This window comes from Salminus brasiliensis, chromosome 24 (assembly GCF_030463535.1).
Source record: "Salminus brasiliensis chromosome 24, fSalBra1.hap2, whole genome shotgun sequence".
NCBI lineage: Eukaryota > Metazoa > Chordata > Actinopteri > Characiformes > Bryconidae > Salminus > Salminus brasiliensis.
The window spans coordinates 28,049,072-28,065,593 of NC_132901.1; the positions used below are offsets into that span (position 1 = coordinate 28,049,072).

General features: G+C 40.4%; 1 long non-coding RNA gene across 1 annotated transcript; it reads right to left on the bottom strand.

The window, feature by feature from the left end:
- Positions 1-11,249: 11,249 nt before the first annotated feature.
- On the bottom strand, positions 11,250-12,260 carry LOC140546420 (uncharacterized). Its single transcript, XR_011978342.1, has 2 exons — positions 12,210-12,260; positions 11,250-11,921 (listed from the first exon to the last, which is right to left on the bottom strand). It is a non-coding gene; the product is annotated as an uncharacterized lncRNA (long non-coding RNA).
- Between the last annotated feature and the right edge of the window lie 4,262 nt (positions 12,261-16,522).

Consider the following 16,522-nt stretch of genomic DNA (forward strand, 5'->3'; position numbering starts at 1 on the left):
CTTGGGAATGTGTTTTAAAATACACATCAAGTTAATATTTTTGTGACTTCTGAAATCAACACAGGGTCAGCAATATCCATACAGCCACTTAGATTATTAATTAATTGGAGCTCAAAGTTCCAAAACATTGTTTTTTGTTTTTGATGCACTAATTTAATTGACCAACACATAGATCTGCGCTGAGCTTTTTGGACATTTTGCTAAGAATGATTCTGATTGAAGACCTGCACAGGTCAGGAATGTCTCTTAAAGCAATTTCTAAACTACTGCAGACTCCAAGATCATTGATCAAACAGCTATACATACCAACAAGTCATTGGCAGGTGTAGACACTTTGCTATAGTCTGGAAAAAGACCAAAATTGTCACCCTCAGCTGAGAAACTGGTTTGGACAGTCAGGGACAACCCAGGAACCCCAAGGCACAGGTCTACCATGAACTAAAAGCTGCTGGAACACCACTTTCCCTGTCTACGTGAGATGTTGCCATTTAAGAAAAAAAGATCAACATTTTTTTTTTAATTTTATGTCCAGTTGGAACAAAGATTGAACCCAAAGAAGCAACATGTTTTGGAAGTGGAACCTTGCACCCTCTTACAAAAATGTCTAGTTTATTTTCAACTTGAGTTAAGTTCAAGTATATTTTCCAAGTATACTGTGGGTATGTGGTATCTATACTAATATCAGTGTAGAGGTAGAATACTTATGAGTGTAGTATTTCAGTACTTGGGACTAAATTGGCCCACTTTATAAATGTGTACATTTAGGCAAGGTAGTAGTACGTTGAGCATACAGCTGGTTTACACCACTTTACTTTGTACTGCAACTCTACTAAAAGTGAACCTATTTGTATTTAACACTTTTCATACAGCAGCTATAGTGCTACGCTTTATTTAACTGAAGTTGACATGATAGTAAAAAGAGTAGTAAACTATAACTATTGTTGGCTGGAAATGTCAGTGCTATCTGACCAGATATTATTACAGTGAAGCATGTTTCTGTTCAAACAGTTCTTTACCAAACCAATACAAACCGCACTAAAAGAGCAGTCAAGTTTAAAGCCTGGTATACTTCACTTTTCTGTAAATGTCAGTATTAGCCAAGTGTAAATTCAGTTAGTAAATCATTAAGTACAGAAAAAGTAAACTGAAAGCATACTTAATTGTTTTTAGTTTAAAAGAAGTAACACTAACCGCACACTTGAATTTTTTTATGGGAAGCTACATTGTGTACACTTAACTAGAAACACTTTCCCCATGTTATTTTATTGCTGTTGTTATTGATAACAAAAATGAAACTCCATTTTATATATATATATATATATATATATATATATATATATATATATATATATATATATATATATATATACACACACACACATGCACTATAACTCACCCTTATTTGCTCTTCTTTAGCTGAAGAAAATCTGTGGAGAAAACATTACATTGAGAACTCAACTGAAAATACTCTTTCATCACTAGGGGGCAAAATGAACTCTTTACACTCAAGTAACACTGATGCACAAGATCAGCAAATTATGCAAATGTGAGTTATTTTAAAGTGCAGAATGAGAACTGGTGAAACAAGGAGTAAGTGTGTTCACAGCCTCAAAGGCTGGGCGGTGTCTGGCTTAAAGTGTTATCAGCAGTTGATTAGGACTTTAATCCACTTTCTTTGTTTTTCAAGTCTTTGTTTGTGACTCTAGATATCTTTCATTGTTAACTGATCAATATAAATAAATACTTTCATTCTTGTATGTAAAATTATATGATTGGGGTGGGTGAAGTATGGTCTCACAAACATGATATCGCTTAATAAACTGTGAAGCTTGACTTTACATCGCTAATTGTGCATCAGTGTATGTATATACAGTGTAAGTATACATTGATAGTTACTGGGATCATTATCATGTTTCCTTTTTCTCTGTCTGAGAAACCAATAGAGTAGGATACCAAACAGCAGCAGAGCCACTGACAAGGAGGAGATGAGCGTGACAGAACCTGCAGATACAGACAGAAGTAATTAGAAGCCTGCTCAGTCAGTAATGGTCAGTAAACATCAAAATGAGGTGACCCATCAAAGCAAGGCTATTCTAACAATATGGAGGTTTAACCTGATTCTGGCGCAGTTTGTGGCGGTGCTGGTGACTGGCTTGTTGGAGATGTTGCTCTGCTGATCTGTACCAATCACAAGATGACACCTATGACCTGATGGACATTGCAAAGCACATTAGTGTACAAAGGCCACACTAGTGTGTGTATTCTTTAATCAGGGTAACTTATATGACCCCGCATTATAAATTAGATGTTGGAAATACTTCAAAACATCACTCTAAATATTAAATGTATGAAATATATATTGAATAGAAAATGTTGCACCAAAATCATTTTATGTTTTAAACATCAATATTTTGCTACATTGGCCTTGTCCCCACCCTTGTGACTCCTGGGCGTGTGTGTATGTGGTCTGCTGGAAGCAGTGCTGGTTGTGGAGTCTGACGGCAGCAGGAAGGAAGGATCTGCGATACCCCTCCTTCACACACTTGGGGTGAAGCATCCGGTCACTAAAGGAGCTGCCCAGTGCTGCCATAGTCTGGAGCTGTTCTCCATTATGGTTGCCAGCTTGGCTGTCATCCTCCTGTCTCCCACCACCTGCACTGGGTCTAAGGACAGAGCCGGCCCTCTTTATGAGTTTATTCAGTCCGCTGAGCCACTCAGAGCTTAACTTTTGCATATATTTAACAATCTATTACCGTAATTACCACGAGAATCTATGGGTTTGCAAGGAATTGTTTAAAAGTTTATATTGTAATCATGAAAATTAAGACTGACTGGAGCACATGCAAGCCATGAGAGAAGAGTGAGATTTTGTGTGGAAGAGTGAGGAATTTAATCATGATCATAGAGTAGATTTATTCAGCGTCATTACCGCTTATAAAGTTGCAGTAATATTTTATTTAAAAATATTAAATGCTGAACTTTATATGTATTTTAAGTTTTCTTATACTAGCTGATCAGCAGTGTTAGGAGATCCATGCTCTGAAAAAGTGAAAATCACTGCAACGGGAGTTACCAAGCTTTTTTTTCCTAACCTTGATTCCTACATTCACTTTATTTAAACTGTAAGAGGTTATAACCTATTTCTTCTGCAATTCAGTTCATGTAAATGTGGCCTAACTTGCATCTATTGCTTGAGAGAACACCTGTATCCTTCTATGACTAGACGGGTGGGCTTTGACCATCCAGTCTGGGCTAATCATAATAATTTGGAAAAATTACATGCCTCTTTCAACTGTATGAAATGGCCAGTCAAATATCTTACACAATACATCAACAAAGCTTGCTGGGCTCAATCTTGTTCTGTCTTGTTGCTTCTGCAGCCAAGTTGTAAGCAATTTCCACCACTGCTCTGCTTTTCACACCTATCAGCACACACTAACCACTGCACTCCACCCATGAGCTGCATCAGGAAACACAGGCCTGCCAGCTTTAATTCTTCTCTTAGTGGAAAAGTGAAAAAAGGCGCCTAAATGCAACTACTGCACCATTAAAGGTGGAATGGGAATTTTGAAAAGGAAGGAAGCATCAGCTTCATTCTGGTGTTTGCTTCTGGTTGTCATGAAACATTATGGTTTGGAGGTGGGCCTGCAGAAGTCTGTTTCCAGGTGACTTATAGATAATTGTTAACCCCTACTGTTGTCTTTATAATTATTGCTTTTATACTGTGTGTATCGTCTGCACTGTGTATAATGTAAATTATAAATACTGTAATGTAAATCTAATGTAATGTAAATTACAACCAAGATTCATATAAATGTAATATATTTTAATATATATATAAAGAAGAAATCATGGAGGGGTCTGAAATTTTCATTTTGGGTGCATGTCCACTGTGAGAGACATAATCTAAAAAACAAAATCCGGAAGTCACAATGTATGATTTTTTTTTTTTTTTTTTTTTTTTTGTGTGTTACTGCTGCAGTATTTGAACACCTGTGAAAATCAATGTTAATATTTGGTACAGTAGCCTTTGTTTGCAGTTACAGAGGTCAAGGGTTTCCTGTAGTTTTCAGCAGGTTTGCACACACTGCAGCAGGGATTTTGGCCCATTCCTCCACACAGATCTTCTCCAGATCAGCCAGGTTTCTGGGCTGTCACTGAGAAACATGGAGTTTGAGCTCCCTCCAAAGATTTTCTATAGGGTTTAGGTCTGGAGACTGGCTAGGCCACTGCAGAACCTTGATATGCTTCTTACGGAGCCACTCCATGGTTATCCTGGCTGTGTGCTTTGGGTCATTGTCATGTTGAAAGACCCAACCACGACCCATCTTCAGTGCTCTAATTGAGGGAAGGAGGTTGTTCCCCAAAATCTCGCAATACATGGCCCCAGTCATGCTCTCCTTAATGCATTGCAGTTGTCCTGTCCCATGTGCAGAAAAACACCCCCAAAACATGATGCTTCCACCCCCATATTTCACAGTAGGGATGGTGTTTTTGGGATGGTTGTGAGCAGGCAGCATGTACCGCCTGCCACCAGCAGGGGGCCTGGCCAGCGAAGTAGGAAAGCTGGTGGGGTTGGAGCAAAGAACTCCAAGACCCAGAATTCCCAGCGGTAATCAATGCTGACTAGACCCACCTGTGTTGCACGGTATAAATACACTCAGCCAAACACACTTCCCCGTCGCACCTTTGTAGAGGGGCGAACGGTAACAGAGGGTTTAAGTGGTAAACAGAAAAGTGAAAAGTTTAAGTTATGAACAGAAAAGAGAAAAGCATTTAAGTTGCTGTCTTTAGTTTGAGTAAACATCACTCCTGTTTTTTTCCTTTGTTTGTTTTCCTGCCACTTTCTGTGTTGCTTAAGATCAGTGTTTATACTGCCACCCCTCACAGCCGTGGTGGCACAGCGGAAATACACTGGGCTCCCATTACCAGGGTTGGGGGTTTAAGCCCGACATTCATCAAGCACACACCACAAGAGGAGTAGTTTCATTTACTCATAATAAAACTGCACTTGAGTCCAAACCCTCCACAACACCGTAACAGAAAGGTGCGATGGATGGGCGATGGAGTTGGCGCCAATTAAGGAAGCTTTACAACATCAAGGCACGGACATCAGCCGCCATGAGCAACTGCTACTGGCGATCACAGAGCGGTTGAACCAGCTGGTTACAGTTCAGGCTGAGGCCACACAGGCCTGCCCTGAGACTGCTGCACAGCCGGTCCAACCCCCTCCTCCTGAGGTAGCCACGGTTGGACATGAGGCCCACTTGGTTACACCAGAGCGTTACACTGGGGAATCAGACAAATGCAGAGGATTCCTGCTGCAATGCAGTCTTACATTCGAGCAGCAACCTTCCCAGTTCCCCACAGAGCGCTCCAAAGTGGCCTACATGGTGTCACTGCTCACGGGCCGAGCTTTAGTGTGGGCTACGGCCCTGTGGGAGCAGAACTCTCCTGACTGCCTTACTGCTCAGGCGTTCACTAAGGCGTTACGTCAGATGTTTTACCAGCCATTAGAGGGCAGAGACACTGGCCCACGGCTGCTAGACCTCACCCAGGGTGCACGCTCTGTAGCAGAATATGCTATAGACTTTCGCACTCTGGCAGTGGAGAGTGCTTGGGGTGAAGAGGCCTTGAGGCCGATTTTTCTGCGAGGTCTCAATGGCAAGATGAAGGACGAGCTGGCCACTCGTGACCTAGTGAATAGATTGGACAACCCACTCAGTCTATGCTTGGGGGCCACATTGTCAGGGGGCCTGTCTGGGTCACAAGGAAGGACCCCCTCAGAGGGACCCTAAGCCAGAGTCAGTCATTCCTCATCTGGACAGGGTTCCTGAGGTGTACTGGGATCTCTGTGCTGTGTCCCGTAAGGAGGAATTGCAAATCCTGCCCCCTCACAGGCCTTACGACTGTGCCATAGATCTCCTACCGGGGACTATTCCCCCGAGGGGGCGCCTGTTTGCAATTTCTCCTCTGGAACATGCTGCCATGGACTCCTACATTAAAGAGGCATTGGAGTCTGGTTTCATACGTCCATCCTCATCCCCAGCTGGGGCTGGTTTCTTCTTTGTGGGAAAGAAAGATTATCTAAAATGTGATCCTAAATGTGATCACTGTAAAGGACCGCTATCCCCTCCCCCTCATGTCGACTGCTTTTGAGGCACTGCAGCAGGTGTCAGTCTTTACCAAACTGGACCTACGCAGTGCCTACAACCTGGTCCGCATACAACAGGGGGATGAGTGGAAAATTGCTTTCATCACCCCTACAGGGTGAGTATCGAGTCATGCCTTTCTGCCTTATGAATGCCCCAGCGGTTTTCCAGCATCTTATCAACGACGTGTTATGGGAGGCCTTGGACCGCTCCGTATATGTCTACCTCGATGACATATTAATATACAGCCAGTCCCTGAAGGAACACGTGGGACACGTCAGGCGAGTCCTCCAACTGCTCTTGGAGAACCGTCTCTTCATCAAGTTGGAGAAGTCTGTGTTCCACACAGAAACTGTGTCGTTCCTGGGGTTCATAATCTCCAAAGGCACCCTTCAAATGGATCCAACCAAGATTCAGGCCATCAAGGACTGGCCATGTCCTTCTTCTCTCAGGCAAGTCCATTCCTTCTTGGGGTTCGCTAACTTCTTTCGCCGTTTTGTGCAGAACTTCAGTACAGTGGTGGCTCCCCTCACTGCCCTGACTCGAAAGACCCCAGGCCCCTTTTGTTGGTCCATGGAGGCTTAAAGGGCCTTTGAAGAGATTAAAGTGAGGTAAAGGTAAAGGTGCACGTATTTGTCACTGTACACTGTACAGCGAAATGTGTCCTCCGCATTTAACCCATCTGGTAGTGAACACACACTCGTACACACACACACCCAGAGCGGTGGGCAGCCAACTCCAGCACCTGGGGAGCAGAGAGGGTAAAGGGCCTTGCTCAAGGGCCCAACAGTGGCAGCTTGCCGAGCCCGGGAATCGAACCCACAACCCTGTTATCAATATCCCGGCGCTCTAACCGCTGAACCACCACTGCCCCGTGGACCGCCCGTGAGGTTGACCTCATCCCCGCTACCGGACCCCAATGAGCCATTTGTCGTCAACGTAGAAGGGAGTAGGTGCGGTCCTGTCCCAACACCTGGGGCCAGGTAAAAAGTTCCATCCCTGTGAGTTCTACTCCCACAGGCTAACCCCGGCAGAACACAACTATCCCATTGGGGACAGGGAGCTCCTTGCGGTGAAGTTGGCTCTGGAGGAATGGAGGCACTGGCTTGAGGGGGCCAAACACCCATTTATTGTTTGGACAGACCACAAAAATTTGGCTTACATACAGCAGGCCAAACGACTGAACCCTCGGCAGGCCCGATGGGCACTGTATTTTGGCCGCTTCCATTTTACACTGTCCTATAGGCCAGGTTTAAAAAACACCAAGCCAGACGCCTTATCCCGGTGGTGGGAATGCTGGGGATCTAATCCAGAGCCAAAACCAATCATCCCTGCTTCTCAAATAGTTGCTCCCCTCCGCTGGAACATTGAGCAGGACATTCTTTGGTCTTAGCCATGTTAGTAGTTGAAGTCTTACTGATTGTGTGGGGTGGACGGGTGTCTGTATGCAGCTAACGACCTCAAACAGGTGCTTCTAATTTAGAATAATAAGTGGAGTGGAGGTGGATTAACAGGTCTTTGAGGGCCAGAATTTTTGCTGATTGGCAGGTGTTCAAATACTTATTTGCAGCAGTAACACACAAATAAATTATTTAAAAATCATACATTGTGATTTCCGGATTTGTTTTTTGATTATGTCTCTCACAGTGGACATGCACCTAAGATGAAAATCTCAGACCCCTCCATGATTTCTAAGTGGGAGAACTTACAAAGTCGCAGGGTGTTCAAATACTTATTTTCCACACTATATTTATATATATGTGTGTGTATGTGTGTGTGTGTGTGTGTGTGTATATATATATATATATATATATATATATATATATATATATATATATATATACACACACATAGTATTTGAACATAATTAAAAGATAAATGTTATTGATTGCATATGATACTAGAGAGACGCCAACAGCCTGAACCAAAATCCTTGCTTGTGTGTGTAAACATACTTGACCAATAAATGTGTTTCGGATTCTGATACCAGGTATCTGAAATGTGGCATTTTAATGTGATTTCACTTCAGCAACTGTTGATTGCTGGAAAAAGCCTTTATAAACGTCTAAAAGTCATAGCTGCCATAGAACCCTGAACATAAAGCTGCTGAATATAATTTTTAATGGACTTTATGCAACCATAAAAAAACATGAGCTTCAAGCTTTAAAAATAGTTTGTAACAGCACTGAAAGCTTACCATAAAAAAGTCTACAGAAGAAATGAGCACATGCTCCTCCTCCTCCCCCCCCCCCCATACCAGTATGTCCCTGAATCCTCCTTTGTTAGACCAGCAATGCCCAAAGTGATGACCTCAGCAGAAGCATGATCACTCAGAGACAGTCGACTAGTTTCTGGTTTCTCTCATGTAATTACGACTCCCTGCTCTGCGCAGTCTGATGATGGCAGTTCCTTACAGAGGAACTTTACTGAAGTTCTGAGCTTCTGGTTATAATGGCACCGAATTTGTGTTCTGGCCTATTTCACAGGTCAGCTCTGTAATGAGAACAGAACAGTCATGAATTTACCTGCAGTCAAATCAGCTCAATGCATAGTTTGCAACCTGTGCTTAGTCACCATCTCACCAGGTTTTATAGCTAGCTGGATCTTCATCTTGTAAACTACAGATGACAAGGTGTTTGTTGTAACACAGCAGTATGTGCCTTCATCCTCCAGTTTTAGATCCTTAGTAGAGACAAGTAAAGGTAAGGGAACAATAATATGAATGGTAACAAAAGAATCCAGAAAAACTTCTAAAGAGATTAAAGGTGAACTTCAAGCTCGTCATTGTTTGAGCCAAAGTGGACTTCATGGGATACGAAAAAGGAGGACACTATTGTTGTAAACAAATCATAAAGCCCCAAAGCTTCTAGGAGAATGTCCTATGGACAGATGAGATAAAAATTGAACTTTTTCCAAGGCACATCAGCTCTATGTTCACAGATTGAAAAATTAAGCATATCAAGAAAAGAACACTGTCCCTACTGTGAAACATGGAGGAGGCTCTTTTGTGCAACAAAATATTAAGTTAAGGGTACCATAATTTCTGTCCAGGCCTTTTTCATGAGTTTATTTTTTTAAATAATTCTTTTGAAGCATGGCTGAAAAGCAATGACTCGCTTTCATTTGTTCATTTTCATAGCATTTTTATTTATTATTACTTTTCTCAGATTCAAAGTATTTCTGTGACTATTGTGGGTTTTTCTTTCGTTAACCAAGGGGTGCCAACAATTTTGTGTGTGTGAGAGAGATAGATTTTTTTTTTTTTTGCATAGGCTTTTTTTTTTAGATCATTTTACTATTCATTTGAAAACAGGCACAATCATAGCAATTACTGATCAAGATCCTTTATGAGAAATGAAAATTAAAAAGATGAAAAAAATTAAAGAATTAAATAGAATAAACAAACAAAAACACACACAAGACTTGCATCAGTAATTGAAGCCTTTACCTGGTGTTGGACAGGTGAGAATAAAGAGAACACTAAAGTTATCATTTCCTGGGAAAATGAGCCTCTTTCTTCTTTATTATTTGATTGTTTGAAGTGAAGCTAAACCTTTAACTAAATAACTTTTTGCTCTCCTAACCACAACAGCATCTTTCTCTTTCTTCATTTTTGCCCCCTTCTCTTTCATTTATTGCATTGGTCCAGTGCTGTGAGGTGTTGTATAGATCCCTCTGGATTAAAATCAGTTAACTTACAAATCTGAGACACTTTGACAAGAACCAAACTGTGATGTCCTAGACGACTGGGTCAGAATATCTCCCAACAAAACATCAGGCAGGTTTTTTTTGGGAGTGCCCAATATGCAGAGCTCTGGCTTTGGTATATCTACTAAAAGTTCTCCAAGGAAGGACAACTGGTGAACCACTGACCGTGTCATGGGCTCCCAAGACTCACTGACACCTCTCAACTTACAGGACGTAAAGCCAAGTGATAATGCCTTGGTGCCAGATATCACATGATACCTTCAGAAGTGTTGTGGAGTACATGCCTTACTCTACTCTTCTCTACTTTAGGGTCTAGGGAGGTGTTTGGCAGAACAAGGAAGACGACAGGAGAAACACAAATGGTCCTTTAAAGAAAATGTAAATAAGAGTGTAAGAAGCTTGTGAGGTTGAAGTGATTGGATAAGATTGGATAACCCTTTATTATTCCCAGAGGGGAACATGGTGTCCCAGCAGCTTAAATGTAGATACACACAAGTACACCAATATGTAAAAAAGAGAAGAATAAAATAAAAAGATTAAAATAAGAATGAAATAATATAAAATAAATAATTTTTAAAATAAATCATATGCAATATGAACAGAAACTCATAGATACATAGATAGATAGATAGATAGATAGATGTGTGTGTAAGAGTGCATGACTTGTGCACATAAAGCCGTAATATGGTAATTGGCTATGTTAAAGTGTTCAGTGCAGATGATGGTACAGAAAGGGATGGCTGCAGGGTGAAATGACCAGTGGAAGTGAAGTGTTCCTTCCTGCTGGGGGCAGTAGCAGTCTGCTGCTCTGTGTTTTAGGTGTGGGAGGGATTTTTCATGATGGCTAACACTTTTGCCAACGCTCACCTCTCTGCCACCATGTCCACGGTTTCATCCCCAGGACCTAATGGTCTTGTTGAGTCTATTCGTATCTTTAAACAATGTAAACGTCAACAGAACAGTCTTCCAGAACAGCTGATCTAATAATACATAGGTAGAGGCCAACTGTGTCCTCGGTAGGGGGCTAACTTTCCTCTGTGTAAACTTGAAGCTTGATACTTATACAAACACTATTTTGCAGTCATTATTTTTATCTGAGCTTTTTTTCATGAAATCTAAACCTCTTTACTTAAATAAGAAAATTAAGCATATCTGATGGCAAAAAAGATAAAAGTGTCCGTTGCCATCTGGATTAATCTACTTATTGACTTTAAAGGAAAGTGTTTATCTGTATAAGTGTGTGCTCACCACTTGTGGGAAGTGTAGTTTGTATTAAAAAAAAACCTGACAGCTTAAATGAAGCAAAATAAACTACTGTCACACTGTTTGGGCCATTGTTGTAGTCATGAATATTCATGATCAGCATAGAGTAAAAAAGAACAAACAATTAAAGATTTAATAAATGTGGAAGCATTTATTTACTTTTTTTTTTAGAAACATCCATTGAATCAACCGAGATTTAACTGATTTCAGACTGTAATGATGTTCTCTCTCAGCTTCCAGACACTGGGTCAGGGTTATGGTCATGGTCATCCTCATCAATCCAGATCCCTCCATCAGGCTTCCTGAACTTGACCTCATTGCTGGCGGTCACAATGCAGCATGCGCCGTGCAGTACTTCAAAATTCAGAGCGATGGTCTCAACGTAAACCTCACCATCTTCTGGATCTTCAACAAAGATGCTGGCAAAGCCTTCTGCCACACTGGGACCTTTGAGGTAGTGTTTTGGTGCCAGGTTGATGAATACCATCTCTGCCTTTGGCTTGAAGATCTTCTTGGTGGTCTCTGAATCCAAGAAGTCTTCAAGGTTGAGCTTTTCTTTGTGGTAGAAGATTCTCAGCTTCTTTCCTGTTGCATTGGCCACAGTGCTGGCTGATCCCTCAGCACTAGAGTATGTATAGCACACTGGTTGACAGACGACAGGGACTGGACACGGAACGCATCCCCCATAGTTGTTATACATGGAATAGCCCTGTGCGCTATATAAATTTGTAATACCCAATTTAAATGAATCATTGATGCAACCACTGTTATTACCCATCTTTTATATCCTACAAGAACCTAAAGAAAAAGAATGAAACCTTATCACACAGTGCAGCTATTTGATCTGTTCATTGCTCCAAATGCTATAAGTGTCCCAGTTGAACAGCATACAATATATATGAAAAAAATATAAAATAGGAATGTCCAATACAATTTTACACATCATAGCAATACATATTAAAACAGTGTAAACTTTAGAAGCAGCTTAAAAAGAATCATGAATGTTTAGCATTCTCTAATCTGCTTCACTGTATTAATACATATCAGAAGATGAACAGATCAGATCCAATAAATGTTATCAGTTACCTGTATAGAGCTTGAATGGTCACTGTAGCCCCTGTGATCAAATGTGCTGCTCTGGACGAGTGCAGGACAATTTATACAGCAGATGTTGCTCCATCTTCTCTGAAATATTTATCAATTCATCTTTTGCAACTTTCTCTGAAAAATGATTCAGAATTTCTATAAATGCATTCGTTATTTCTCCTTTTTACCTGCAACATAACTGTACAAAGTACAAAGTAAAATTACAGATCAGAAACCAATAGATTTTGTGGTTCCTTTGAATCCATAATCAATTTAATTCCATATCAGTTCAATTTAATTTAGATTATTTGAATTCAGGTTAAGTTTAATGATTTTTAATAAATGTGTGTACAGTATACACTATATGTCCAAATATTTATGGACATCTCTTCTAATGAATGCATTCAGCTACTTGTTGCACCAATTGCTGGCACAGATGTGCAAATGCAAACACATAGCTTGTCTAGTCTCGTGTAGAGAAGTATTGCCAATAAAATAGGAGTCTCTGGAGCAGATAAACATGAACCTATTGGCTCCATGCTGCCTAATGCCAGGCGTGGGCTAGAGGGGTATAAAGCCCCCCAGCATTGAGCTGTGGAGCAGTGGAGGAACCGTGTTCTCTAGAATGATGGATGGTGCTGCAATACTTTTGTTTAGAAGGAGTTGGGTAGTTGGGGATGAGGTGGGGTGGTGATCTGACCTCCTGATTAATAATAATAATAATTAATAATTGATAATAATAATAACTTAAAAACTATATTAATACCCAGCTTCCCCTCCAAAAGTACTGAATGATGCTCCACAATCATTCCAGAGGACAGTTCCTCCACTGCTTCACAGCTCAATGCTGGGGGGCTTTATACCCCTCTAGCCCATGCCTAGCATTAGGCAGCATGGTGCCAACAGAATCATGTTCATATGCCCCAGAGAGTCCTATTCTATTTCTACATCTAATTTTGTTAGTCGCTCTGGATAAGAGCGTGTGCTAAATACGTTAACTGTAAATGTAAATGTATTGGCATCACTTCTCTAAATGGACTAGGCAAGCTGTGTGTTTACATTCGCACATCTGTCCCTTGTGAGGTAAAATGCCATATCTTACAGTACTGCTTTTAATGTGTCAAATGGATGCAGGTGTAATACTGGAGTTCCAGATGCTACTGGGTTTTTTAACAGTTTGGCAGCATTGGTTTGGTTAAAGGAGCATTTCTCAAATCTCATTTACACATCTAGCAATCAGTTGGTCAAGGTGTCTCAAATCTGCTTCTTTAGTTTTGTGTTGGAATTTAAAATCCAATACAACAGAAGTCTATGTATTCCATAACTCCAGAACTTGACAAAGCAAAAACTAGACACCAAACCTGTATCAGGTGATCAGCTGCCCCTTTCAGTGTGAAATACAATGCTGTTGTATTTGTAGGACTTAGTTAGGCTGCATTCCAAGGCTGCATTGTGTACCATATTCACTAATATTAATACTATTAGTCTACACACATGGACAAAATTGTTGGTATCCCTTGGTTAATAAAAAAAAACCCACAATGGTCACAGAAATAGCTTGAATCTGTCAAAAGTAATAATAAGTAGAAATTCTAGAAAAGTTAACCAATGAAAGTCAGACATTGCTTTTCAATCATGCTTCAACAGAATTATTTATAAAAAAAAAAACAGGCCTGGACAAAAATGATGGTACCTTTGACTTAATATTTTTTTGCACAACCTTTTGAGGCAATCACTCCAGTCAAACTGCAAATTGCTCCAGTTGTCTCAGGTTTGAAGGCTGCCTTTTCCAGACGGCATATTTTAGCTCCTTCCAAAGATGCTCAATAGCATTTAGGTCAGGGCTCAAAGAAGACCACTTCAGAATAGACCAATGGTTTCCTCTTAGCCATTATTGGGTGTTTTTAGCTATGTGTTTTGGGTCATTATCCTTTTGCAAGACCCATGACCTGTGACTAAGACCAAGCTTTCTGACACTGGGCAGCACATTTCTCTCTAGAATCCCTTGATAGTCTTGATATTTCATTGTACCCAGCACAGATTCAAGACACCCTGGGCCAGATGCAGCAAAGCAGCCCCAGAACATAACCGAGCCTCCTACATGTTTCACAGTAGGGATAGTGTTCTTTTCTTGATTTGCTTAATTTTTAAAGTATAAATCCCCCCAGCTTTGCGCTGTGGAGTAGTGGAGGAACTGTGTTCTCTGGAATGATGGATGGTGCTCCATTCAATACTTTTGTTTGAGAGGAGTTGGGTAGTTGGGGATGAGGTGAGGTGGTGATCAACCGACATCCTAACCTCAGTAGTGCTCTTGTCATTGAATCAAATCCTCACAGCAATTCTCCTTCAAAATTTAGTAGAAATTTTTCTTCTCTGGACAGTAGAGACAGTTACTTCAAAAAACACGATCAGCTTTTTTTAAATACCCTTTTGATTTCAAAAGAAACAATGAAAAAGCAGGTGTCTCAATACTTCTGTCTAAATAGTGTAGGTGGTTCTTAGTACTTTATGTGCAATACCATGTTATGAAATGCAACACAATGCACTAAGCTTATCACTGGCTACCACGTCCACTCCGGAGGAGATTATCAGGTTGATTTTCCCTCAATAAGAGGTCAGTAGCACAGAGATAAATAATGTATGTTAATTCTAGCTAAGCCGAGTTCCTCTTTAGTGTTGCTACATGTTCTGTGGACTGTTATTTGAACTGACATTTCCTGACATTTTTCACAACTTGGAAATGAGTTGGCAGATCTTTGTTTTTAAATTCATTTTTGAATAACTTATTCTCTTCAAATAAAGTCAGAGCTGAGCAGTAACTAGTAGCTATTAGACTGTTTAGCTTTGTTTTGATGCTCTTCCGGATTTTGAATAATTCTGTTTTACTCCTACTCGATGATGATGTGGCTAGGTCCAGGGTACTGGGCTATAATGTGGGATTATTATTATTATTATTATTATTAATACTTTACAAAATAACTGGATGGAGCTCCACCATCAATCCAGAGAACACTTCCTCCACTGCTTCACAGCTAAATGCTGGGGGGCTTTATACCCCTCTAGACCACGCCTGGCATTAGGCAGCATGGTGCCAATAGGATCATGTTTATCTATAAGAGGTCAGTAGCACTGAGATAAATAATGTTAATTGTAGTTTAGCTGAGTTCCTGTTGCTACATGTTGTGTGGATTTAACTTCAGCAACTGTTGGTGGTGTCAACCTCTCGGTATCGTGCCCTCCCCTGGGGCGATTCCGAGCAGCGATTCCGAGCCGCCGCACACCATGACCATAAAGCTGCTGAATATAATTTTTGATGGACTTTTTTGGAGACAGGGAGTCCGAGAGAAGATAGAAAGAGCTGTATAAGACTGCTGAAATATTAGGCAGCATATTTTGCTGTAATGCAATAACCTTGTATCTTTAAAACAGCAGCATTACAAGAGGAGAAAACCCAATTTTACAAAATACAAAGAGTATTTTCTTTAGATCATTTTACTGTTCAATTGGAAACCGGCACAATCGCAGCAGTTACTGATCGAGATCCTTCATAAGAAATGAACATTAAAAAAAACACCAGCATTGCAGGAGGAATCAAAACCTCACAACTTTCAATGGAAGTCAAGGTACAGATTTTATTCCTCATTTTGGAGCGTTTCAATTGGTCCATTCATCATGATACATTATATTATTCATTTAATTTATAATTATATATTATATAAACATATATGTGTGTGAGAGAGAGATTGTTTTATTTTTAGATAGATTTATTAATTCCTGTGAAATGCAGTTAAATGCATTTGTTTGCTTGCAAAAAATGCTAGCTAAGAACTGTGTCTTTTCTCTAGATCATTTTACTGTTTATTTGAAAAAAAGAATTAACAATTGTTGTCCTCCAAATAAACAAACCAAAACACACACACAAGACTAGCATCAGTAATTGAAGCTCTTACCTGGGATAGACAGGTAAGAATAAACAGAACACTAAAGTTATCATTTACTGGCAAGATGAGCCTCTTTCTTCTTTATTCTTCGATTGTTTAAGTGAAGCTGAACCTTTAACTAAATAACTTTTTAGCTCTAATTACCACAACTGCATCTTTCTCTTTCTTTTTTTGCCCCACTCCCTTATCCAGTGCTGTGAGGTGTTGTATAGCGCCCTCTGGTGGTGGATTAAAATCAGTTAACTTATAAATCTGAGACACGTTGACAAGAACCAAACTGTGATGTTCTAGATGACTGGGTCAGAATATCTCCCAACAAAACATCAGGCAGGTCTTTTTGGGAGTGCCTGTTATCCAGAGCTCAGTACCTAC